This window comes from Lipophrys pholis (genome assembly GCF_963383615.2).
Source record: "Lipophrys pholis genome assembly, chromosome: 18".
NCBI lineage: Eukaryota > Metazoa > Chordata > Actinopteri > Blenniiformes > Blenniidae > Lipophrys > Lipophrys pholis.
In genome coordinates this window covers 4,881,336-4,909,267 of record NC_137646.1, presented here as the reverse complement: position 1 = coordinate 4,909,267, position 27,932 = coordinate 4,881,336, and positions in this window count along the sequence as shown.

Below are 27,932 nucleotides of genomic sequence, written 5' to 3'. Positions count from 1 at the left end.
TGTCAGACCTGGGGCTTGAATATGCTAAAAGAAATGACAAACATTCATCCTCAAGAACAAAACATAGAGATTTCTAATGAATTCAAGTTAGCTGCTTTGATTTGCAAAGGATAAGCTGAGGGATAATGAAGCCTGACACTTTCATATACATTCTCTTGATTTGACCAATTATTTGGACGAATGTACTTAAAGTCGGTTTTGCATTTTTGGCTCTTAATAATTAAAAATTTCAACTGAATCATCCTCTTCTTTGACAATTACCTTTCCTGTTTGCAAGGTTTCAGCTGTTATTTGGCAGCGATTTATTTTTCTCCACGTTCCCTGAGGTGGAAGTTTGGTTCTGAATTCCTAAACCTGTAGTCACAATCCTGAATTACAACATTGGGCTGTACTAACATAAACATTGAGCACTCATGAGATTTAAAATAAAATCTTAGCACTAAGGTAATCTACAAATGGAGGACAAATGAGAAGGGCTGTTAAATATGTCATTTCCCCCAGAATAATGGAAATGGTGATGGTTCCAATAAAGCCCAAGATTAAATACTAAAATAGATTTTCTCTTATTGGCCTCAGCCTTTTGTTTCTTCTCATTATCAAACTGAGCATCTGATCACCAAACAGCCATTTTCTATTGTGACTGTCAAGCATGGAGCTCATTAGGTGACATAATGAGATCGCAGAGTCCTGGACACAATGTTACTTACCTCTTCGAGTCATGATATTTGTGCTGCTGACTTCTGTTCTCACAGTGAAGTCAATTAATATGTTGAGTCCAAGCAGGGAGAACTTTTCTTGTGCTTCAACAGACAAAATATCCTCCTCTAGCTTGGTTTTGCAAACGCATGTGGCATTAACAAAGGTATTTTTGAGTTATTTTAGCACTCAGAGATCAAAGGAGAGCAAAGGAGAGCAAATGAGTGAAAATTTGATTAAAAGGATATCAAAGGAGAGCAAATGAGATCAAAGGAGAGGCTCTTTACTCAATGTTTGACCTACCTCAAATAGATTTTGGACGTGTTGACAAACCATAATCTATGAAAGAACTCTGTCTTGTGTCTTTTCTGTCAATAGACTACAAGTGCCATTAACCCCGATCACTAGACTTTGCACCTCTTGAGCCGCCTCTCTTAAGACTGCATGACAAAGAAAATGGAGTCTCTGTTTGGCCATCCCGCAGTCTCAACATCATCCCAGAAGCCTTCCTCAGCTTTAACATGGAATGGAACTCAGTATCTGCCTGCATCACCAGCACCCAGCCCGCCCTCCTCCAGGCCCTGTCAGCCTGATCACCTGCTCAGGCAGAGCATCCAACGCTCCCTCACACACATCCTGTTTGAAAGGTGACAATAACTTTACACACTTGTATGAAACCCACAGCCTGTTACCTTTTGATTATCTACATTGTGTCATTTAAGGTGTTTCTTCCAAAAAGATATTGGCATACACACAATAGAATTTTGCATTTGAATTTGAAATTCATGACCCTCAATTCCAGTCACCAGTCAAATTTAAGTTATAATTTCATTATATGTATGATTATCAGAGTATCCTGACCCACATTTGCAACAATATTTGACTTTCACCATTATTTGGTTCAGGATTCGCATTGTAGCATTGATGCAAGAATTCATGACTGAGCAAGATCATGACACTGGCTGGTTCTTTGCCCAGTCATGAAAGGTCTAGTTCATTAAATATATTGTTTTGCATACTAAATATTAGCACAGTACTATAAACTCAATCGAAAACACGATCATGACTTTATCTTTGGTGCATCTTTCAGAAAAAGTTATCAAAATGAAAGAGGATGAATATACAGACGGTTTGGCAACTCACAAAAAGACCAGGATGCTGTGATGTGCCTCAAACTAGGAGATTATTCTATATATACATTTCATCCATCTTCTTTACATGCTGCCTTCAGTTTGTCATAATTAGACTAAAATATCAACAAAACAACAGATTTATTTTTTCCTGCATGTCAACCTCTCTTCTGTTTATCAGACATTTTGAATTGATGCCAGTTGATTTGATCTGATCTCAGGTCTGCAGAGTTAGAATTGATCTTGAAATACTCTCTTCTGTCTGATGTTAACACTGACTACAAGGTGTGTGGAGTGGCTTAAGGTTATCAACTGAGGTTTGACTGCTCTATTTTGTATCCTGGTCTAAATGAGCTGGACCTGTTGCTTGCAGTGTCAATACGCTGACAAGTTACATCACGGCCAAGTCTCTACTTTAACTCTGCCGAGATCCTCCTCACCAGTCTTTGACCCAGGGTAGAGGCTCCAGGGAGTGAGGCCTCACTGCCATGTGCGATGACACTGGGCGTAGCCCTGTGTTGCCCTCCGTCATGTCCTGGTTTCAGATGGTGACTAAAAGCAGCAACTCTGTGCTCAGTAGTGGAGGTGATTTCATGCAGCCCCTCGCTGACACCAGCTTGTAGTTTCACTCCATGTCTGAGCGCAGACATTTCACTCTGGAGCCGCTCCATGTTACTCAGCAAGTTGGACTAATCTATGCTGTTAAAGGTGACAGGTGGTAGCTCATCCAAATAGTGGGAGACGAACCGAGGGAGGTTTTCTCTGCACTCATTCAAAACCTTGAAGCAACTTTTAATGTTGTTGATGTTTTTCTGATCTCCTTTAAAAGCCACACATCTTTGTTTGGTGTCAGGACAGAGTTCAAACAGCCTCGTTCTTCAGGATTCAATCCATTTCAAGTCCAACGTGTTGGAAGCTGTTAGAACAAGATGGTCCTGGCTCATTGTTCTCATTTTGACCAGGAGAAAGTTTAAAAACTCGTCCTCAACTAGAAGCTTGCCGTCAACATTCTCATAAAGCACAGGTTTTAAACCTGGCCAGTTAGATAGTGGAGGAGCCGTCACTCTGAACTCCCGCTCAGCCATCTTGCTCAACTTTTGTTGTTGCTGTAGGTAAAGGAAGAAATAGGTGTTATGAGTTATCAACGCACTAGCTTACATACCAGTATAATCAGCTTGTCTCACTTCTGTTCAGAACTGTTAATAACACGACCATATATGGGAGGATGCAACTACAAACACACCAGTTTGCAACATATGTCGAGGTGACATCCTCCTTGTCTGAAGAAAGTACGATTGTGACGTCTAAAACTTCTCGGGACAGAACACGAGATATAGTCAGTTTCGATAAAGACAACATGTGATCTCCACACCATATGTACAGGGAGGGGTGAAAGAAATGCTTATAAACCAACGTTTTCCTGTACTCTGGGCTCTTGACCATTGAAGCCTGGTCCTCCAGGACAGACTGGTGCTTGAGCCTGAGATGTCGTTTTATTCCATGTATTCTGCTGAAGGTAAATATCTGTGAAACTGTGTGATTAATTCCACTCTTGTTTCCTCATCAATAGAAGTACACATTAATGACTGTTTTTCCTTCAAGGTCATAGTTAACATTTATTTGTGGATAAACATTTGTACACAGAACTAGTTTAGAATGATGATTTTTTTTCTTTACAATCAAATAAAATTATATATCATCATCATCTTTATCTTTATTGCAGACACAGGAGTCCAAAAAAAACATTCACAAATACATAAAACAAATATATAAAACAAAATATCAGAAATAGGATAATCACAGATAAGTCAAATATTTCCCTATTTATAAAAGACATCCATACCAATACAATAATACCATACACAAGGATGAGTGGTTTTTTACAGGACTATGACTGAGATTATTCAGCAGCATTATAATGGTGTTCTGAGAGTCCTCAAGCCTGCGTATAAATTTATACATCAGATTCCTCATGAGAGCCTGAAATGTAGAAACACCTGCATGACAGAACATCTCACTTCCTGTTTCCCAGCCAGGTTTTTTTCAGCAGGATCCTCAGAGCATCATTGTAAGCAACCTTGAGCCGTCGTGGGCTTGATTTTCTATATTTAATCCACAAGGGGGCAGTATACAAGGGAGTACAATAAGCTCTAAAGAGAGTCATTTTCACATTATCAGAGCACATAGAAAATGTCCTTGCTCGTATGTTGGCTTGAACATACAGCGTACGGCATCGTCTATCCAGATCATCATCATCACACATTTTATCAGAGATGAGATGTCCCAGATATTTTGTTTTGCTACTGACAGTGACTTCCTGTTCTGACAGGTAAAAATGAGGGAAGTTGAGATCCTTCTCCTCCTTAGTTCTACATATCAGAACTGTGCTCTTTCTGGCATTATATTAAACATTATATTTAACATTATATTTAACATCAGATTTTAAGCCATACTCAGAACAGATATTTAAAAGCTGCTGAAACCTGCTGGGAGAGAGAATGACCAGATCACCAGCAGACATGAGATGATTAATTATCTTGTTACCCAGCACACATCCACTTTTACAACTATTCAGTTGTTGAGATAACTCATCCATGTACAAGTTAAAGAGAGCAGGTGATTTATGTCTTTGTCTTTTTAAAAACGTTCTAAGAAAACACATGAAATCTGTGGATTATTTTAAAAAGATACTTCTTTTACTTTCTTGTTTATCATATATCTAGCTGGCAAATTACCCCCCCAAAAAATGGAGGGAGGAGGAGGGGAATCCCCAAACCACTACTGGACCCCGGCACAGAGACAGCAGTCACTGCCAGAGGCCTTTGAGCAAGGCAGCAATATCCAGGGAGCTGATTTATAGAAGGAAAGTTAGATTTAATCATCTCCAGCATTAGTTCATGTTGTTCTTCTCAGTGTAATTGGTCATCGTCTTCATAGTAGTAATTACAGTAGACTGATTAACTCTAGACTATTCAGAGAGACATGGAATATATTCAGTCAGTTGAAATAAATCTACATGAATTATTTTACTGGAACTGAAAGATAAATACCTATATAAAGATATTTACTTCTAATATGAATCTGGCTGAATAGAAAAGCCCTTTTGTGTTCACTGTCAAAGTAACATTACTCTTCTTATATTTAGGTTACATGTATTATATCGAGTTAATTATTTTGTTAACTCACCTAGATTTGCACTGTTGCCTTTATTTTCACAAACAACTGTGTAGTGAAAGTACATTTGTTGTTTTAGGTTGATGTTATTCTCTTGTTGATATTGTTTATGAACAAATCCTTTCTCAGTTCTGCAGTGATACTTTGTGTAGATTTTATTTACCCTGCATATATTGAGTTTGTTCATAACAAGTCATTTCTATTTACCTACAAACTTTGTCCTGCATTTTATTATGGTTATAATCAACTGATAAAAGAATAAAAAGTCCCCAAATCTTTCAAAGATCATGAAAAAACTTTATATTTATTTTCATTCAGATTTGCATATTGATGATGATTCACTTCATAAATAATGACACATTGTTCTCCCCCACATTAAAGTAGATGAGCTGCTTATCTAAGTAAAAAGTATCTCCAATACTGGCCGTGTACTTCAAACACTCATTTTCCCTCCTCCTGCTCCCCATGTCTCCAAAGCTGCTTCTTCATACTGACACCTACTGGATTTAGGAGGAACTGCAGGTCAGTATTTCTATTGCATCCATCCAGTTTCCAATAAGTTGCAATAAAAGAAACTACAACTTCTTTCAACCACCTTCACAGTGTAACTATTTAAAGTGTAACTGTTTTACTGAGGAACATTATTCTTTGCTGTCAGTTTTTTAATGTGTAACTATATTCAACATTGCTATAAATAAATTTTGCTTCTCTGTAAAAAATGAGTTTAAAAACTTAAAAACTTCCTGAGGAAAAACAAAAAAAGGTTTGTTGTGCTAAAATGAGACCTTTAATCCACACATCTTTCCAGTGATGGTGTGAGGCTGCTTGTTGCTGCAGATCTTCTCAAATCTGGGTTGCAGTTGTGAGACTGTCACTGCAGAGGAAAGGACAACATTGATCCCGGTACTGACATCAACAGTTATTCACGGTAGCAGGCAAGAATTGATGGCAAGAGGTGGAGGTTTTTAACCCTTTGTGCCCTAAAGCTCATTTGGACTGTTTTCACTGCTGTTGTTTTTACGTCCATATCTCACTATATAAAGTAATTTTCTTGAAAATTTGGTACCGGCGTGTGAACTAATCAGTTGCGGGGTCACAGGCTAATCCAGTCAGCGTTGTCATGCCCACCTGATGGTGGGTACAGGTGGGCATCTCCACCTATACAGCTCCGGACAACGTTTCTGAACATGAATTTCCAAGAGTTCCTCCCCTGTACCATGAAGAACGACATATACAATCGAGTTCTTATAAAAGATAAAGTTCTTATGTGAAAACGGTTATTCAGCGGTGCTTTCTGTGGACTGACCCCGACAAAGGGACCTCATTTCTGGGTTCGCATCACGGCAACACAAGGTAGAGAGTTTATACCTTAACTTAGTGTCAGTATTTCTATTGCGTCCATCCATCCACCCATAACAAAACCCATTTAATGCCAAAGATGTTGATCATTTTCTTCTCAACTCAGAATGATGATCATTCAGTAAGTTGTATTTTCTATAAAATTATCCAGTCTGTTTACATATAATGTTTTAAAGTTTTGGTTTTTTTTCTCAAACTTAGGAAACAAATTCTAGAATATCAGATGATGTATTTGTCTACAGTTTTATAGCTTGGAACCACCTTGGCTGTTTTCATCCTGTCAGGAAAAATACCTGTTAAAAAGGATCTATTGCATATATAAGTAATTGCTTAAGTATACAATCTATTACATCTTTTACACAAGACATATCAATTGTTAGAATCACGAGACTTTTAAACTTTCTGTGCACTTCTGAAACATCACTTTCAAAAACTCCATCTAGAAACACTGAAATACTGTTTTAAAATGTAAAATCAAAGTGACAGTCTCATACATGAGGTTTAATTCCCTTTGTCATCTACTGAAACATGGTGTGACTGTGGTACTTAGTAGTGTAAATGTAATCAATGAGAGATTTGTACAATTCAGAAACTTTTCTATATAGAAATCTTAAAATATGAGTTACTTCCAGATTAAAGTCATTGAAAGAACTTAACGGTTTGATCTCATTTAAAATGGTCTTTTTGCACAACTTGCTGTTTCTTAACAAGCTTAACAGCCTCATCTAACGTCTCAACACTCAACAGTGTGCTTTAAGGAACGTGAAGTTTAAATGTCACTCAAGTCAAAATATTCCACATCACATACATTTTTTTGTTGTTGTTGGTTGTTGTTAGAATAAATAGTTTGAGACGAGGAAATCATTGCATGTTTCCACTGAAGAGTTTTACTTTCATGATATGTACTTCAGTACGTGTTGCAGGTAAACAAATGGTAGTTTTTCCTCCGTAGTGTAAAAAGAGTGAAAAATGAAATTACGACTCATTAATGTTAAATAAAAACAGTGAAGAACAAAAGCCATTGGATTCATGTCAACATTTTACTTCCATTTCTTCAAAGTTCACATCTGCTCATACAAGATTTTTAACCTCACATTTTTCAAACCACAGAAAGCAGCATTGTTAGAACTAATAATGAAATGTGCTTCTTTAACATTCATTATCAAGCAGGGACCTTTTGTCAGCCTCTGTGCAGTTCAACACAAATGGAAACCAAACTGATTGAAATCTTCTCATTTTGGTGACAAACCAGAAACTAAATGATTTCCTGAAGCGTCTCAACAGGGTTTAAATCAGCAATGTTGACTTCAAACTGGAGGAGACCTTGTGATTCTGGGCTCAAGCTGGACTTCCTGAACCACATCTGTTGGAGCTCCATTCCCATCTCCACCTGTCCACATGTCCAAGTGTCCTTGAGCAAGACACTGAACCCCAAACTGCTCCCAGTGGATGGACTGAGTGCCTTGCATGGTCGCCGCCTCCATTGGTGTGTGAATGAATGGGTGAATGTGATTAACAGTGTAAAGCACTTTGGGGACTGCTAAAGGCCTCTGCATCCTCCCATAAGAAGAAGAAGAAAAGTTCAGCGCTGACGTCAGCCAGCTGCTGGAAAAAATGCTTGTTCAGCAGGAGAGTTCATACTCTCACCCCCTCACAGCTGACACTTCTGTAAAACCTTTTAACTTTTCAACTGCAGCTTATTTCTCACTTCAAGCGTTTTCAGAAATACATTTCTCTGAAGTGTTTCAGTAAGAAAAGAGAAAGTTTGTGTCCAGGACATGATGTTGGTCTGGTTTTAACTGCAGGAACTGACAGTCCTGACGGTTGGTACTGCTGAACAAAAAGTCTCTGGCCAGAGGGAGCTGGCTGAAGAACATGACATCATTTAGTACGGCAAGACTCTGGAGTGCCCAACGTTCTTCTTGTTCTTATGGAGGATGAATCGGCTTTTATACGGTGGAAAAACACTATATAAGTGAAATCCATCCACACATCTCACATAGAGTCTTTCATGATTTCATCTCTTTATGGTTTTTCATGTGTCGGCACAAATTACTACGATGACAGAAACTCCACCCACATGTTTCACAAGAATACGGCTTCTCACCTGTGTGAATTCTCTTGTCTCTTCAAATCATTTGATCCTCTGAAACTTTTCCCACATGTTTCACAAGAATATGTTTTCTCACCTGAGTGAGTTTTTTTGTGTCTCATCAAATTACCCTGTTGAGCGAAACGTTTTCCACATGTTTCACAAGAATACGGTTTCTCACCTGTGTGAGTTCTCTTCTGCACCAACAAACCATCCTGTCCGGTGGAACTTTTAACAAAGATTTCACCACTTTTCTTCTTCTCATTGAAAGTTGTTAAATTCTGACGTAATTGAGGTTTTTTCTGGACCATATTTCCACATGTTTCCTCACAAAGAAGCTTTTCACATTCAGCCTGCTTCTCTGACACAGGGAACTTGTCCACACAATCACTCTGAAACATGCTTCTTCTTTTCATCTCTGCATTTCTACTTGATTCTGAGTCAACAAGTTCTTTCACATCGTGGACTTCAGAGTCATGAGAGAGGAACTGCTCAGTGTCTGGTACTTCTTCTGGTTCACTCAGGGAACTTTGTTCCTCAATTGAAGGAACCCTAAAGGAATCACCTTCAAACTTCAGTAGAAGCCGCTCTCCTTCCTGGCTGGTACCGAGTTCCTGGTGCTCCTCAATCTGTGGAGGTTCTGGTTCCTTTTTAATCTGTGGAGGATCTGGTTCTACTGGTTCCTCTTTGATCTGTTGAGGTTCTGGTTCTTGTTCCTCTTTTATCTGTGCAGGTCCTGGTTCTTCTGGTTCCTCTTTAATCTGTGGAGGTTCTGGTTCTTCTAGTTCCTCTTTGATTTGTGGAAGTTCTGGTTCTTCAGGTTCTTCTTTCATCTGTGGACTTTCTGGTTCCTGTTTGATCCGTGGAGGTTCTGGTTCTTCTGGTTCCATTTTGATCTGTGGAGGTTCTGGTTCTTCTGGTTCCATTTTGATCTGTGGAGGTTCTGGTTGTTCTGGTTCCTCTTTGATCTGTGAAGGTTCTGGTTCTTCCTGCTCCAGACTGGAGTTTGTTCCCAGTTTAAAGAGCTGCTCCTCCCTACAGTCACGGTGCAGTTGGAGCTCTGGAGGGACAAAAAAGTACAAAATAAAAGTTACATTACTTCCACAGTTCCCGCTTTAAAATGAATCAGACGAGTAATTTGATGACAATAAAATCACCTGAGGCAATTATGGCAATGAATTAAAGATGAAAAACAAATGGGTTAAAGGAACAATGAAAATATGAGCAGTAATAAAAAAGAGAATGAAAATGTCTGGTTCAATCTGCAGGGCGACTAAAATAGGAAAGAATTTAGATTTTCTTCCTTCAACCATAAACGGGGGATTTCATAGGAGGGAATCCAAATGGCTGCTCTATATTGGACGGCTTTTCAAAAAGGGAACATATGAAACCATTTGAGCAGCTTAAAACTGAATTTGATCTGCCAACACAAGACTTTTATAAATTCTTACAAATTAGAAGCCGTCTTCTAAAACACAAAGGATGGGAATTCTTAGGTAAAGAACCAAATGAAGTAGAGAAAGTACTAATGACCAAGCTGGAGAAGAAGAAGAAAGTCATTTCAAAGCTTTAGAAAGCAGCTGAACAAGACAACAACATGAACTTTAAATAGAAATGGGAAAGTGAAAGAAAGAAGAATTGGGGGGAATCATTTAAAGAAGGACATCAAATGTTTAGGAGCATTATATGGAAAGAAGGTGAATGAAATTAAAAACACAAGATTTTCTGCTCCCACTAAATATGTCCTAATATAGTAAAACATGTGATAAATGCTGGAGGGGTTGTGGTCCAGTAGGAGACTAGAGACATATATTCTGGGACCGTCCCAAACTCAGAGAATATTGGAAAAATATACAGAAAGAGATCAAAAGAATCTTGGATGAAAACATTGATTTAGACCTGAAATGATTTTTATTGGGTTTTAAACCCAAAAATGATTAGAATGTTACTTATTGTAGAAAAGTAAAAGATTAGAGTGTGCTGGCTGGAACCAAACCCCCCCTGCATAAAGCAATGGTGGGACCCAATCAAAGATGTGCTGAATATGGAACAAGTAAGAGCAAGGTTCCAAAACAAAGTGAAGGAATGTGAAGACCTGTGGTCTCCCTATATACAAAGGAGGATTCTAACAGAATCACCCCACAAGGGACTTACTTCATTATTTACAAAGCACTCTCATTAAGATCTACTGCTTTGTTGGTTTTGATTTGAATTAACATCTCTAACTAAGGTATTTACTTGTTGTGTTTGTGTCGCGGGGTCCACCCAACAACCTTCCCAAAAATGGGAAAAACGATGGCGTAGTCGTCAGCTGTGTTGTTTTTCTAATTTATTGTTCAGGCCTCGCCAAAACAGTGATCATATTATTTACAAAGTGCAAAACAAATGGAAAAATACCCAAATAGGAAAATAAACAAAGCAAAGAAAACTCTATATACAAATCTGTACAGGTCTATATACATAAGAGTTAATCCTCAACTCCAGGATATAAGAAAAACGCTCCTCAGGTCAGTACTTGTCACCACCTCTCTAACAAGAGTCCAATCCCTCATCAGGCCCAGCGCGGCCCGTTTTATCCGATTAGCCCCTCCCACTGGGCGTAACCTTTTGCGGACAAAAGTTCTTATTTTTTCTGAAACCCAAATCCTACTACAAAAGTAAATATATTTTCTATAATTTATCTTAGCAATAATTAACTATAAATTACCCCTTACTGACAGGATTTATGCATGCTTACAATAACCCCTCAGTAACCCCGGCAATAACGTTTTAAAGGAAATAAATAATAATAGTGTTCACGTGACTGCGAAACCTTCCGGGCCCACACCTTTTAAGCTGGCTGGTGGTATGACCCGGGTTCGCCAGTCACCCTGCAGGCGCGTCACTGCCAGCTGCCCTCCGCTACACTGGGAGGTGAGTGAAGGTGTGTGTGTGTGTGAGAATGTATGCGAGAGAAATCGTCCCGCTACAAGTGTGCACCCTTGGTCACGATACAGACAAAAGAGGGAAACTGGCTTGTATGTGAGTGCAGGTTATTGCAGAGTAGGTAAGTAAGTGGGTGTCCGTGTGTGTGTGTCCGGGTGTGGGTGTGTGTGCGTGTGCGCGCATTACGCGGCGGGTGCGCCGCGATGATATGCGCCACGTCAGCGCGCGTGATGGAGCCGCTCCATCACAGTTTGCATTAAGCAGATTTGTTTTAGGATCATTTCATTACATTATTTAGACATTTAAGAAGCGGGTGTCTGGACACATGGTGAAAGGGGGAGAAGAATAAAGAGGTAGAAAGGTAGACCTACATTCTAGGAAGGAGACGGAGGGCATCCATCTTTCTCTTTCTTTTTCCTTCTCTTGATTGGATGGAAGGTTTTTTAACAGACCTTCAGTACGGCTGTTTGTATGGAGGGACGGCTGTTTAAAGTAGGAATGGAAAAGAGAAGCTTCATTGATCTACAATCTATTTATTTATCTTTTCATTTACTTAATGACAAAAGACTAGATTAATAGGAGGAACAGAGGAGGAAGAGAAGGGAGGGTCCCACATTTGTTGATGATGTCATTTAGTTGTTTGGTTCTTTAGGTTTTTATGTCCTTCTAAACAGATATTGGAAATGTATTTGTAAGATAAGAATACTGCATGTACCATACTGATATGCTGATTTGAAAAATAAAATAAAAAAAGGAAGTGCAACAATCTTTTTAAACATCTTAGATGTTCATATTTCTAAAACTCTAGTTGCTGAAGTATTTTAACTTGATAATTCTTCCATGTTGCCATTTGGAGCCTCACTGTTCCAGAGACAAGAGGTTTACATTCTTCCAGGTGCTTTTGCCTCCATGTTCCTCCATGTTGGTTTCACTGATACTCAGAGACAATCGTCTTTTAATATGGAAACCTGGAGCCAGGAAGTGTCTGCATCCTGAGGCTGGAGGCTTGAGCCCGCCTTTGGAGAGAGGAGGGACTATTCTCTGCTGTGATTGGACTGGAGAGGACAGGAAGTGACCAAACACAGGAAGTTGCAAACAATGCAAATCCACTGAAATCAGAAATGATTAAGAAAAATACCCTCTATGTTTTGTCAATGGCTGCTCATATTATTATTTTAACCTTGTTTCAATGTATTGTCAGGTAGTTCCAGGTGATTCTAGACGCTCTTCTCCTGTTTCTGACTTCAACTACAACTGTGTATTGATTAAAACCTGGAAACATGGAAAAGAGTCGAAGTCTGAGTTCAATCCAAGTTTCCCTCCAGAAACACAAATCCTGCTTCTGTGTGCGGTGGATAAACCAAACCCAGTCAGAACAATGGAGATCCTGCTCCAGTCACATTCATGTGTTCATTCACACTTTTCCATACCTGTTCTGTGGAGCTTGATTTGAGGGTTCCAGATGGTTTCCAGCAGTCTGTGCTGACGATCAACCTCCTCCTCGTGCTGGACGATAGTTTGTTCAAACTCTCCCAAAGCCTGAACTGAACTCATTGTTGCTGCACGAGATGAAATGTTTCCTCTGTGAGACACGACAACACAGCCGAGAGAGTCCAACAAGCTCCAAACAGTAGTGGAGGGCGGCTCGAGCTAAAATATCGACGTATTCTCCGTGGCTCTGCACGCTGCTGGTACTCCACTCGTGCTTGCTCCGCTCCTCCTGTTCCTGTTTCCGGTCTGATGTCACGTGATCACCCAGGAACCATAGACATAAACACACAAGACGCTGCGCAGCCTGTCTCCGCCCACCGCTCTGACACGTCAGAGCGGCCGCCATCTTGTGAGGGGCAAGTCTGACCCGTCAGCCTAAACAAGTCTCTGTGACCGCGATGTGTTTTCTGAAGAAAACCACGCAAATATACATTTACATGACTGTGAAGAATCATTGCTTTCATTTTTAATTTATTAAATTAAAAATTATTTCATTTATTTATTTATTCAATGTAGCATACTAATAGAAAGTATTGAGAGGAAATGGAAGAAGTTTTCAGACGGGACATTGGGACGCTGTCCTCTCCTTTTAGAGCAGCAACATGATGGAGTCATGACAAATATATGCAAAAGTGTTTATTTACACACAATGTGACATTTATGTACAGTTAACATGTACATTAGGGCACAAGTTATAACTTTTGTGTTACAAACTTTGATTTTTTTTTAAACATATTTGCACACAATAACATATTTACCTATTATACTTTCATTTATTTGTACATATTTACCTTTAATGTTACATAGAAAATAATTGTTAGATATTTACCCATTACATATTTATTTATTGTTACACATTTATCTATTATTCCATATTATATGACATATTCTCTTTCAGCTCTTCATTTATTAGATGTTTCCCTCTCAGTTCCTCCAGAAGACCACACACTGTGCTCTTTGCCCTCCGTTCTCCATCTTTTCATTCCTCTTCTCTCTTCTCAGACTCTCCACCTCGGCCATGGCTTCACTGAGTCTGGCTGTCAAAGCATCAGGACATGTGGGCAGTGCATAGGAGAGGTCCTAGTGAAGAAAAAGATTTACATGTTCAGAGTCCTGTGTTGTCACATTAATTCACTGCTTGTGCAAAGTGCAATCTGCTATCCTAATCAATTTATATAATAATAATGTTTGTGTACATGTCAGTATGTCTAAAAGGAGTGAGGTGTGACATGTTGCTCAGCTGTTTGAGCACAGCCAGACAGTACTTCCTACTGGGATCAGGCTGAGGTTCTCCTGCTGGAACAGGCGGGGAACAGTACACTGACTGGTTCTGAGCAACTCATTTCTTTTGAAATGTAATATTCTACACACTGCAACTAAAATAGCCTCCGTTAGATGAACCCAATAGACGTTGATATTGTTGTTGTTGTTGTTTGATGGCGAGCTTAAGCCAGGGAATAGAGAGCATTTTCCACGGCTCCAGCTCATCTATGTCCCAAGTTAATGTTATATGAGCTAAACACAACGACAACAACAATAAATATGTTTTTCCTACCTGTGGAAGGTAATCCCACGCAGTCCATTGTCCTTATTTTGTCTGTTTGTACAACCAAAAGCAGAACAGTGATGCCGTATCGTTGCTGAAGTCCTGACAAATGCCCCTCCCAAGATGGCTGATGCACTGACGTATGTTCCTGCCAGTTGGTGAGGCGTCTCGTGTATATGTATATGCCAGGAACAGTTTATGGTTACTCTTACAGTATTACATTTTGAAAAGAACCGGAGAACTATATTCTGTACTAAACAACACATGAAGTTAATGTTGAAGAGAAAAACGTTATTACCTGTTTTGAATTCAAGAAACTCTGCACTATTGTTAATCTCTATATTTTATTGTGGAAATTCCCACTTTCATCCACAATAAACACTTGGAGGACAGGCTTCAAGACCTGAGTTACATTACACTGCCCTTTTAGGTGAAACATCTACTTTGCTTTATGAATCTGAAGACATACATACATAATGCAAAATTCATCAGGATTCTGAATCTGAAGTCAAAAGGCTAAATCTCTAATCACTTACAAGATACATGAGTTTGAATATGACAACCTCAGATCGACCACAAATCTGCTTGTGCAAATATTAAAAATGTTAGCTCAGTTGAAACCTTTAAAAGTGTCACTAAGGTACTCAGATTACATCTCTGTGGTTTATCTCCCATGATATTTAGTGTTTGAAGGAGGATCAAGCAAAGCTCAGCTCAGCCACACTGGGCCTGGACTTCTACATGGAGGTCAGAGTGATCGGCTGGAATCATTCCTTTCAATTCATTGAGCATCGTCCAATCAGCTCCCAGACAAAACCAAACTGGGGCCTCTCATGCTGGACTGGACACTAGTTGATTCCAGTAAAATATGTCAACACATCTCCACATTTCTGTAACGGGGGAAAATGTTTTTTTAAATGCTGGTGTGAATCTCTCTTTTTTTTTTTAAGAAGAGAAATATGTCTGAATCAAGGTGACTTTGCTGTAGCCAATAATAATAGGTATATTAAAGTAATATTTTCACTGCTTATTGGGAAAAACACTTATTTTTTTCACACTGCCAGGAATTTCCTGCCCCGCTTTACTTCTGCCTTCACTATGCTGACGCTTTGTAAATGTTGATGTTTTAAATGTTGTTAGATTTTTTTCCACAGTTGGAAATGAAATGGAACTCAGATAAGCCAGTTCACAAACTGATCTTCTGTACTACACGGTGCTGATTTAGCACCTGTTGACTTTCAGGCCTGAGCAGTTTGAGATTAAATCAGATGTAAAGTCATTTATTGTGAGCAAAATAGCAGAATTTTTAAAACTGGAAGTGATGGTTGAGCTGGTTGATGGCAAAAATACAATTCCAAGTGACAGTGAGACTTCAGACTGGAGAGGTTTACTTTTGTTCATCCATCATTGGATTGTTATTTATTTGATAAATATTGAAGACAAAATAGGTGTTAAAGTTTTGCTTAAACAGTCACAGGTCTACAAATTAGATTCTGCGCTTGATGGTGGTCATGGCAGCAGGCCCAAGGGGGCGGGGCTTAACTCCTTTTATCCCGTGTGACCACACCGAGCCTTGAAGTTGGTAAAGGCGATATGTGATGTCACACTGAGCTTTGAAGAATCACCCAACAGAGTTTACAGAACCAGTTGGCTCTTCTCTCATCAGTTAACCTCAGGAGACACCAGTCCAGGAACTTTTACAACCAGAATTTAACTATTTTTGAAGTGCCACTTCTAAACTTTGTCCACGAGTGTTTTAACTGGAGAAGTGAGTATATTGATTGTTTTGTTGCTAAAAGGTGAAGACACAATATCCATCGATGAAGTTAATATTTTATACTGCAGCTCGGCTCTTTCTTATTACCTGGATCAATCAGTCTGCTATTTATTTATGTTTTATTATTACTTCTTCGATCGGTGGTCAACAAAATAAAACAAAAGAAAACAAGCAAGAGCAAAAATGGACAATTTTACAGATCTAAAGGTTTTAGGCTGAAGTTAAACACTTATTTCTCCTAACCCTATTAACAAATCAAAATACAAGATGTAGCAAGACCCCAAGATATGTAATGACATTCACTGTATGAGATGAATCTGGCCTCAATCCACCACTTCACCATCTGGTTCAATTCACCACTTTATCATCAGCTCTACCAGTTTTTCCCCGTAACAAAAGTGTTCCTGGTCCAGGTCCATTGTTGTCATACTAGTACGCACAGTCTCCTCCTAAGTTTATTTTAGATCACAAACTTTGTGTGGAAAGGGGCGTACGCATCTTTCAGGACCTGTTTTGTCATAATCAACCTTTATAAATGAGGCCAGACATTGTTCTGGCTCCATCATGTTCCTGGTCCAGGATCAGTTTAACATCCAGACCCAGAGCATCGAGTGTTTTTAGGAGAAAATCATGAAATGTGTCTGCGTTGCTGTTTGAAAGCTCCTCAAAGTGAATAAAGCCTCGATACTGTTGGTTGAGTCCTTTTGCTTCTTGAAGATGTTGCTGGTTGGTCTGGGAGGAGGATTCTCACACACAAAGTCAAAACCTCTTTGGAAATTTAACACAAAGGATCATTGTTGATAACCAAAGGGCTCGTCCGGGAATTGAACCCGGGACCTCTCGCACCCGAAGCGAGAATCATACTCCTAGACCAACGAGCCGACATGTTGAAGAAGCTAAAGGACTCCAGTGATGTCATAAATAAGGCAGGAGATCAAGACTCTGACACTGTCAGGTCACAGTTTGACAGTCTGGTTCAGTTTGAGTGACAGCGACAGTGAGAATCACTCAAACTGTGGGGGAGGGGTTCATGGAGCACTGAAGGTGGAACGCTTCACATTTCCTGGTTGGAATGAAGGGAAGTGTAACATTGGTGGTTCAGTGGTAGAATTCTCTCCTTCCATGCAGGAGTCCAGGGTTTGATTCCCGGCCAATGCAGCATATAGTTTTTAACCCTCCTCCTGTGTGAGCTTTCACAACCCAGTCACATGTTAACGGCTCAGTTTTGATCTGAGTCTTCGGCTCCGTTTACACCACAACATTCCAAGTGACAACAACTTGTCCGTTAAGGAAAAGTGAAGCTTTTACAGGACAGCAGCTCTACGGAGGCCGCCATGTTTGTTACTCACACATGAGTTAAAGGTAGTAAATATGGTAAAAGTTTAAAGGTAAAACATGCTGTTAAGAGCTGCTAATGGTATTTTTCTGTTTACATTGTAGTTCTTACGGTGTGTTCACCTGCAAGGCTCAATAAAGTTGAGAAGCATCAGTTTGAGAGAGCATCTTTTCTACCGCGGCTGCTCCAGGCTTCACTGATCCACAAAGAGGTGCAACTGTTGGCATTCCAAAAGGACAGTCAGGAGGACTGAATACATTCTATTAAAGTACTTTGATCTGATCTATTGAAGACTCTGATCTTACCTTTAACACTAAACAAAGAGATTCACAATTCAAGTGTTAAAGTGCAGAGAATCTCACAGCAAATCCACAATGTGAAACATCAAATAGATCCAACTGTCATTGAACACACACACACACACACACACACACACACACACACACACACACACACACACACACACACACACACACACACACACACACACACACACACACACACACACACACACACACACACACACACACACACACACACACACACACACACACTGATGTTCTCCTCCACAGAGAGCAGCTGCTGGTAGCTCACTCTCTATGTTCCTCTGCAGAAAGTGATGAGGACTGATGTTCTCAGAAGAGCTTTTTTATCATCAAGAACAACTTTTCCCTCAGAGTGAGATGAGCTGAGTGAGGAAACCAAGCGGTCCAAGGAGCTGTGTTCTTGTTACAGTCTGTTCTGGATTGAGTTGCTGCTTGTAGTCAAATGTTTTCACACGACCCTGTTAACCTCCAGCAGAGTTTCTGTAGTGTAGTGGTTATCACATTTGCTTCACATGCAAAAGGTCCCCTGTTCAAAACCCCTGGAAACAAAAAGAAAGGTTTCAACATAGTTTCCAAAATATTAGGAGCACAACGGACAATGACGTCTTGTTACATAAGTGTCACGGGTCTAGGTTTCAAAAAGGGAACACGATTAAAAAATGATGGCCAGTCGGCAAACTGCAGTTTGGGGTGGTTTTTATTTACACCAAAGTGCTCATATTTACAGTGCAGGATTTAAACTAGAACAAAACAAACAACCAAAACAAACAAATAATTCTGTAGAGGACATTGACTTTCTTATTCACAGCTCGACAACCCACCATCCTCCTAGGCTCAGCGACAGCCCCGTTTAAGTGAGCAGAGCTATTTTATACTACAAGCCCCTCCCTCGGGCAAACCAACTATCTATTACAGGGTTTTTTTTACACAATTTAAGTAAATGAAAAACAAACGTTCTGCAAGCAATTATAAACATTCACATAATTGTACATCGGGAAAGCCCTTTTCATACCGGTTTTCTCCAGGCCGGTTTAAGCCCGATACCATAGGGTATACCAATTATACGCACTACAATGGTATAACCCCGTTTCTTTTGTGCGCCACTAGGCGCTCTTAACCGAGAACCCGGAAGTACCTCGGTTTGACAGTTCCAGCCGCAGGTGTGTGTGTGTGTGTGTGTGTGTGTGTGTGTGTGTGTGTGTGTGTGTGTGTGTGTGTGTGTGTGTGTGTGTGTGTGTGTGTGTGTGTGTGTGTGTGTGTGTGTGTGTGAGACGTGGAGGCAAAGAGTGTGCACCCTCGTTTGCCTACAGCAGGGAAACAGTTTCTGGAGTTGATCTTTACAACAACATTGACAGCGCTGTGCGCGCGGCTCCCAGCACCGGCTCTCTCCGCCAGCGGAGAGAGGAAAGGCGCACCGCTCCGGGCATGACGGTGCGTTCAAGAGCGCTCCGTCACAATAAGCAAATATAACAACCCAAAACCTTTTAACTGGCAGTGGTGGGTTTTGAACGGACGCCTCCTGAGAGACTGGAGCCTAAATCCAGAGCCTTGGACCGCTCACCCACACTATAATCATATCATAATAATAACATGTACTTATAGGCCAAGACAAGACAAAATCCTAGCAGCCCAAAGAGAGTTAATTAAAAGCCTGAACAAATAGATGAGTCTTAAGTTTGTTCTTGAAGGTGTCAACAGAGTCAATTGAGCACAAAGAGGGAAGAAGATCCTTCCAAAGCCTCGGAGCAACAGCCTGGAAGGATCGGTCACCTCTAGTGAGAAAATGAGAGCGTGGAACCTTCAGCAGGTTCTGATCCACAGACCTCAGAGCCGTTCAGGGTGTAAGGCTGGATCAGATCACTGATATAAGAAGGAGCCTGACCATGCAAGGCTCTGAAGACCAGGACCAGAACTTTAAACTTGATCCTATAGGAAACTGGCATCCAATGAAGTTCTTTTGGAACCGGGGACATGTGAGTCCTCTTATTAGTACGGCTCAGAATTCTCACTACAGAGTTTTGCACTAATTGCAGTGGAGAGAGCTCCTTCTTGTTCAGACATGAAAACAAACTGTTCCAATAGTCTAAACATGAAGACACAAAAGCAGGAATGAGAAGCTCCAAATCGTTCTGTGAGACCATGTTCCTAAGTTTAGATCTTTTCCTGAGTTGAAACAAGCAGTTCCTGGTCAGCTGCTTCCAGTGCTGCACTAATGACAGGTCTTTGTCAAAGAGAACTCCCAAGGTTCTAAGACTTGGCTTAGCAGACGGGCCTCAGTCACCCAGGTACTGTTTAATCCCAGGGATTGAATCATCAGGGGCAATAACCAGTGTTTCTGTTTGGTCTGCATTGAGCTGCAGAGAGTTATCGCTGAGTCATTGTTTTATTTCCACCAGACAATGGAGCAAGGAGTTTAGCTTCATGATCTCAGACGGCTTAAAGGAACAGTAACTCTGATATCATCAGCAAATAAGTGGAAAGAAACATCACTGAACCTTTGGAGGATCTTCCCCAAAGGGATCAAATACAACAAAAATACACCTCCTCCTGAACCTCATCCTGCACCTCCACCTGTGCATCCTCCTCCACCTCATCCTGTACCTCCTCCTGCACAATCCTGCTCTTCTTCGTGCACCTCCTCCTGGACACATCCTGCAGCTCCTCTTGCACAATCCTGCATCTCTCCTGCACAATTATGCGCCTCCTTCTGGACCTGCTCCTGTGCCTCCTCCTGCACACTTGCTGCAACTACTCCTGCACCTCCTCCTGCGCCTCCTCCTGAAACTCCTCCTGCACAAACATGTGCCTCCAACTGCACCGCCTCCTCCTGCAGCTCCTCCGGCACCTCCTCCTGCACACAACCTGCAGCTCCTCCGGCACCTCCTCCTGCACATCCTTCTGCGCCTCCTCCTGCAGCTCCTTATGTGCCTCCTTCTTTGCTGCCTCCTCCACCTCCTCCTGCGCCTCCACCTGCACACATCCTGTGCCTCCTCCTACACCTCCCCCTGCGCCTCTTGCACCTCCAGATGCAGATCATCCAGCGCCTATTTCTGCAGCTCCCCCTGCACGCATCCTACGCCTCCTCCTGTGCCCCCTCCTCCACCTCCTCCATCACCTTCCCCATCGCCTCCTCCTGCGTCTCCTCCTGCACATCCTCCTGGGCCTTCTTTTGCGCCTCCTCCTCCACCTCTTCCTGGACCTCCTCCTCCGCCTTCTCCTGCCCCTCCTCCTGTGCCTCCTCCTGCACCTCCTCCTGTGCCTCCTCCTCCACCTCATCCTGCACCTCCACCTGTGCCTCCTCCTCCACCTCATCCTGCACCTCCACCTGTGCATCCTCCTCCACCTCATCCTGTACCTCCTCCTGCACAATCCTGCTCTTCTTCGTGCACCTCCTCCTGGACACATCCTGCAGCTCCTCTTGCACAATCCTGCATCTCTCCTGCACAATTATGCGCCTCCTTCTGGACCTCCTCCTGTGCCTCCTCCTGCACACATGCTGCAACTACTCCTGCACCTGCTCCTGCGCCTCCTCCTGAAACTCCTTCTGCACAAACATGTGCCTCCAACTGCACCGCCTCCTCCTGCACCTCCTCCTGCACCTCCTCCTGCACACATCCTGCAGCTCCTCCGGCACCTCCTCCTGCACCTCCTTCTGCGCCTCCTCCTGCACACATAATGCGCCTCATCCTGCGCCTCCACCTGCACCTCCTTCTGCACACATCCTGTGCCTCCTCCTACACCTCCCCCTGCGCCTCCTGCGCCTCCTGCACCTCCAGATGCAGATCATCCAGCGCCTGTTTCTGCAGCTCCCCCTGCACACATCCTACGCCTCCTCCTGTGCCCCCTCCTCCACCTCCTCCATCATCACCTTCTCCATCACCTCCTCCTGCGTCTCCTCCTGCACCTCCTCCTGCACATCCTCCTGGGCCTCCTTTTGCGCCTCCTCCTCCACCTCTTCCTGGACCTCCTCCTCCGCCTTCTCCTGCCCCTCCTCCTGTGCCTCCTCCTCCACCTCCTCCTGTGCCTCCAACTGCACCTCCTGCTGCACCTCCTCCTCCTGCACCTCCTGCACACACCTGCAGCTCCTCCGGCACCTCCTGCTGCACATCCTTCTGTGCCTCCTTCTGCGCCTCCTCCTGCACACATAATGCACCTCATCCTGTGCCTCCTCTTGCGCCTCCTCCTGCGCCTCCTCCTGCACATCCTTCTGCACCTCCTCCTGTGCCTCCTCTTACACCTCCTCCTGCGCCTCCTCCTGCACATCCTTCTGCACCTCCTCCTGCACCTCCTCCTGCACATCCTCCTGCGCCTCCTCCTCCACCTCCTCCTCCACCTCCTCCTGCGCCTCCACCTGCACATCCTCCTGCACACATCCTGTGCCTCCTGCTACACCTCCCACTGCGCCTCCTGCACCTCCAGATGCAGATCATCCAGCACCTATTTCTGCAGCTCAGACAGTATTACTTATGGTCATAAACACTATTTGACTTACAAAAGCTTAAAAAATATATGTTGAGGTTTTTGTCCTACAGAATAAAGACTTTTAAGAACAGGGTTGCAGATGTATATTGTCCCGGACACATGAACTGTGTTTAGAGTAGAACTTGGCCCTGACAGTAAAGGTTCTCACTCTATTAGAAGAGCTCCATGTTCTATCATTCTCCTGATGAGACATTTTACACATAATATCTCATATAAAGTCAAACTCGTTGATAAATGTTGGAGTGATTCGATGTTCTCCTTGTGTAGAGTAACGTTACTCATACTGACATTACTCTTTAAAAAAACAAAGCAAGTCTTGCTGCAGTTTCCTCCTTTTCTTTGGTGGGGACGTTGTACTGGAATAAGAGGACAGAACACTTTGACAAGCTTGGACGATACTTGGGAACACTGACAAAGTTTGCAGGTAAATAAAGGAGCAATGAGCATCTCAGGATTAAGAGGATTTCATTCAGAAGATCTACTTTCTAAATATGAATGTAAACAACAACATGATGTTATAAACAAGCCATATTGGTGGGAAGGTTCCCTGCAGACCGTTTGACCTCCTTCATAAGAAATCCCCTTATTAAATATCTGAGGGAGCGGGTGAGGGAGGGGGCGGGGCAGTGGCAGATAGGTGTGCTGCACCGTCAAAATAAAAGCACGCCAGTTAAAAATTTCAAAATCAAATATTTTTCTCCTCCGCGGGATGATTATTTGGGGAGACAAATGTACAAGTCTCCAATATTGGTGGGGACGTCCCCCCCGGTTCCTACACCTATGTGTCTCACTAACAAAGTTGGTACTGAGTTCTGTTCAATGTGTTTGCTTGTTTCTTGAGCTGGAAACACGAATATCTATTACAACATTCAAGAGCATCATTAGAATTACACCTGAGGACGTGTTTTGTTGGGATTCATAAGACATCTAAATAACAAGATTTGATTATTTTGGCGCTCGTAAACATGTTTTGTTGTGTCTTTAGGGTTTAGCCATGATGTCTTATTTGGCCGGTTTCCAGTGTGAAAGAAATCTCTAACTTGTTGACACTCCCTGGTAAAATGAGGGACATGTGAGACACGCAGGACGGTGGACCACCAGGACAAAGACTGCTACTTTATTGTGAAAAACGCCCCCTTGTGGCCGCTCAGCATCAGACACTCTCTGGTGACTCTCTCTCTCCCCTTTGGAAGACGCCTCGCTTCACCTGGACTTTTAGCCAATCACAAGCTGACTCAGGCTCGCTGCTCGCGGGCTGCTAACATTCGGTCCCAGACTTTAGCCAGTAGTTCCTGTTCTCAGCACGGACTAGCTGCCTGCTTACATCTGTCCTGTTTTGTGTGTCTTTACAAGTAAGAAGGGCTATTTTGTTGTTCCTTTACTGTCGGTGCGAGATTGGAAGTGTTTTGTCTGCTTAGCGTTGCTAAATGTGAGCTCAGGCTTTGCCTGCCTGGCTCGGCCTCGTGCCGTGACTTTCCTTTCTGGAGATGCTATAGTTTGTCATTTATCTCTCTTATATTCGCTGTAAATCCAGCTAATTGGCGATAAGGCACCGCCTCCCGCATGGCCACCCGTTGTCACGTGACACCTCCCGGTGCGGCCTGTTGTAGTTATTCATGCGACCAGCAGAGGGAGCCAAAGTATTGCGGATGGTTTCTTTTTCCCCATTTGATGGTTGAAGCTGTTTCGGCCCACAGAGCAGCCTTGTTTCATTATTTAATGCCAGTTTCGGCCATATTTATACTTTATTGTTATTATTTCAGCTCTATTGCTATACTAGCATATAGTGAAGACAAATTGATGTTTCTTGCATTATAGACCATTTGTGTTCTGCTAGTTATGTTTTAATTCTGTTTCTCTGTTTCAGAACCACACTAACGCACATGTAATTATACATATTAAATCATACAGTTGTGAACTCAATAAATCATCATCCAATGAGGAAATCTCGCGTGATTCTGAGCGATCCCCCGCTGTGAGCCCTACCTAACGATCCACCCCAGCCAAAGACAAAGCCAGCATGGTTTCCTCAAGGAGAACCGAGGCGATCCAGTCCTTATGGTTTGATCCAAACTTAAAATGATTTAATGTAGAAGTTTGATGCTGTGATGTCTATTGTTGCCCGGTGCAGGTTCCGTTTGCCTGATCAGCATCTCTCAGTGGCTGATGAGAATTTAATGCAATGATATTTTGCCCACAGGGTGTAGAATTGCTCTGAAGGTCAGAGAACAGAAGATGACCTCACAAGACACTCCTCCGACATTCTTGAGCCACTGGAAGGCCCCATGAGCCGACCAACCCCATTCACACCCTGAGCACAGACAGGAGACGGAACGAGACCTACACAGTGATCATTTCACTCCAAAACAGGAAGTCACACTCTAACTCATGTCACCATTCACAATTTATTCTGATAAAAATTATTTCTGAACTGGTCAATCTTTCTTGAAACTTGTTATTTAAGGATCCACACACCTTCAGAAAATCTGCAGAATTTAACAAAACATCAATTGTAAAAAAAAAAAAAAAAATCCAATAAAATTCCAGTCGAAATGTGTTCCTGCTTCTTGCTGGCAACATCCTCTGACCTCCTCCATGAGGTGCCTCTTCCATCCACTTTGTATCAGACTTTTATTTTGATGTTATTTACTTTTTATCCAGAAAGTGTTTGCGGAATCGTTAAGAAAAGTCATTGCAACCTATTGCTGAACGTTGATTCTGATGTCTTGAAGAAAAGTCAATGTAATTATATCTCCAGTTTCCTCGTCCTTTTCTTGAAACTGGGAACTGTTCCAATAACACACATTTCCCACGTCATGTCATTACACAACATTTAGCTCAAGAGTATGAACGACACACCAAAATAATACAAACTCTTTGTACAAAGTATCAAGTGACAAATTCAATGGAGATTGTTTGTGATGAATAAAGTGAATAAAGTCTTAATTCCTTCAAAATCTAATATAATTCCAGTAATTCAAATGCACCATTTCTATAAGAAACCTAAAGAACAATAACTGTATTGTGACAAATGAGAAACCTCACTCAGTTCAAATCACACTTTCATTAGAGATGAGGGGCTTTTATTTTACAAGAAGAATAACTAGTCAGTGATGTTCTACTTTCTTCTGTTCAAACCAACAGCTGCACCTCTTGCACCACCAGCTGCCAAGAGCTTCAACCAGATCCTCATTGAATACTTCCATACATATTTTAAAGAAGGCTTTTCCTCTCATACCAGGAAGTAGAGTATTGAATTGAAATCACAAGGGAATCTTCCAACACTTACTGTTTCTGCTGGAAGTTTTGAGAGCTGTTACTCATGATGGCGTCTCCATCACCATCAATGAGCCTGGAACGCTGTCCAGGACGGTCTCTGTGGGCCCTGTCAGACCTGGGGCTTGAATATGCTAAAAGAAATGACAAACATTCATCCTCAAGAACAAAACATAGAGATTTCTAATGAATTCAAGTTAGCTGCTTTGATTTGCAAAGGATAAGCTGAGGGACAATGAAGCCTGACACTTTCATATACATTCTCTTGGTTTGACCAATTATTTGGACGAATGTATTCAAAGTCGGTTTTGCATTTTTGGCTCTTAATAATGAAAAATTTCAACTGAATCATCCTCTTCTTTGACAATTACATTTCCTGTTTGCAAGGGTTCAGCTGTTATTTGGCAGCGATTTATTTTTCTCCACGTTCCCTGAGGTGGAAGTTTGGTTCTGAATTCCTCAGCCTGTAGTCACAATCCTGAATTACAATATTGGGCTGTCCTAACATAAACATTGAGCACTCATGAGATTTAAAATCAAATCTTAGCACTAAGGTTATCTACAAATGGAGGAAAAAATAGGAAGGGTTGTTAAATATATAATTTCCCCCAAAATAATTGAAATGGTGATGGCTCCAATAAAGCCCAAGATTAAACACTAAAACAGATTTTCTCTTATTGGCCTCAGCCTTTTGTTTCTTCTCATTATCAAACTGAGCATCTGATCACCAAACAGCCATTTTCTATTCTGACTGTCAAGCATGGAGCTCATTAGGTGACATAATGAGATCGCAGAGTCTTGGACACGATGTTACTTACCTCTTTGAGTCATGATATCGGTGCTGCTGACTTCTGTTCTCACAGTGAAGTCAATTAATATGTTGAGTCCAAGCAGGGAGAACTTTTCTTGTGCTTCAATAGACAAAATATCCTCCTCTCACTTGGTTTTGCAAATGCATGTGGCATTGACAAAGGTATTTTTGAGTTATTTTAGCACTCAGAGATCAAAGGAGATCAAATGAGTGAAAATTTGATCAAAGGAGAGCAAAGGAGAGCAAAGGAGAGCAAAGGAGATCAAAGGACAGGCTCCTAACTCAATGTTTGACCTACCTCAAATGTATTTTGGACGTGTTGACAAACCATAATCTACTAAAGAACTCTGTCTTGTGTCTTTTCTGTCAATAGACTACAAGTGCCATTAACCCCGATCACGAGACTTTGCACCTCTTGAGCCGCCTCTCTTAAGACTGCACGGCAAAGAAAATGGAGTCTCCGTTTGGCCATCCCGCAGTCTCAACATCATCCCAGAAGCCTTCCTCAGCTTTAACATGGAATGGAACTCAGTATCTGCCTGCATCACCAGCACCCAGCCCGCCCTCCTCCAGGCCCTGTCAGCCTGATCACCTGCTCAGGCAGAGCATCCAACGCTCCCTCACACACATCCTGTTTGAAAGGTGAGAATAACTTTACACACTTGTATGAAACCCACAGCCTGTTACCTTTTGATTATCTACATAGTGTAATTTAAGGTGTTTCTTCCAAAAAGATATTGGCATACACACAATAGAATTTTACAATCAAGTCATAATATGCAACAGGACATCATTTGAAATTCATGACCCTCAATTCCAGTCACCAGTCACATTTAAGTTATAATTTCATTATATGTATGATTATCAGAGTATCCTGACCCACATTTGCAACAATATTTGACTTTCACCATTATTTGGTTCGGGATTCCCATTGTAGCATTGATGCAAGAATTCATGACTGAGCAAGATCATGACACTGGCTGGTTCTTTGCCCAGTCATGAAAGGTCTAGTTCATTAAATATATTGTTTTGCATACTAAATATTAGCACAGTACTATAAACTCAATCGAAAACATGATCATGACTTTATCTTTGGTGCATCGTTCAGAAAAAGTTATCAAAATGAAAGAGGATGAATATACAGACAGTTTGGCAACTCACAAAAAGACCAGGATGCTGTGATGTGCCTCAAACTAGGAGATTATTCTATATATACATTTCATCCATCTTCTTCACACGCTGCCTTCAGTTTGTCATAATTAGACTAAAATATCAACAAAACAACAGATTTATATTTCCTGCATGTCAACCTCTCTTCTGTTTATCAGACATTTTGAATTGATGCCAGTTGATTTGATCTGATCTCAGGTCTGCAGAGTTAGAATTGATCTTGAAATACTCTCTTCTGTCTGATGTTAACACTGACTACAAGGTGTGTGGAGCGGCTTAAGGTTATCAACTGAGGTTTGACTGCTCTATTTTGTATCCTGGTCTAAATGACCTGTTGCTTG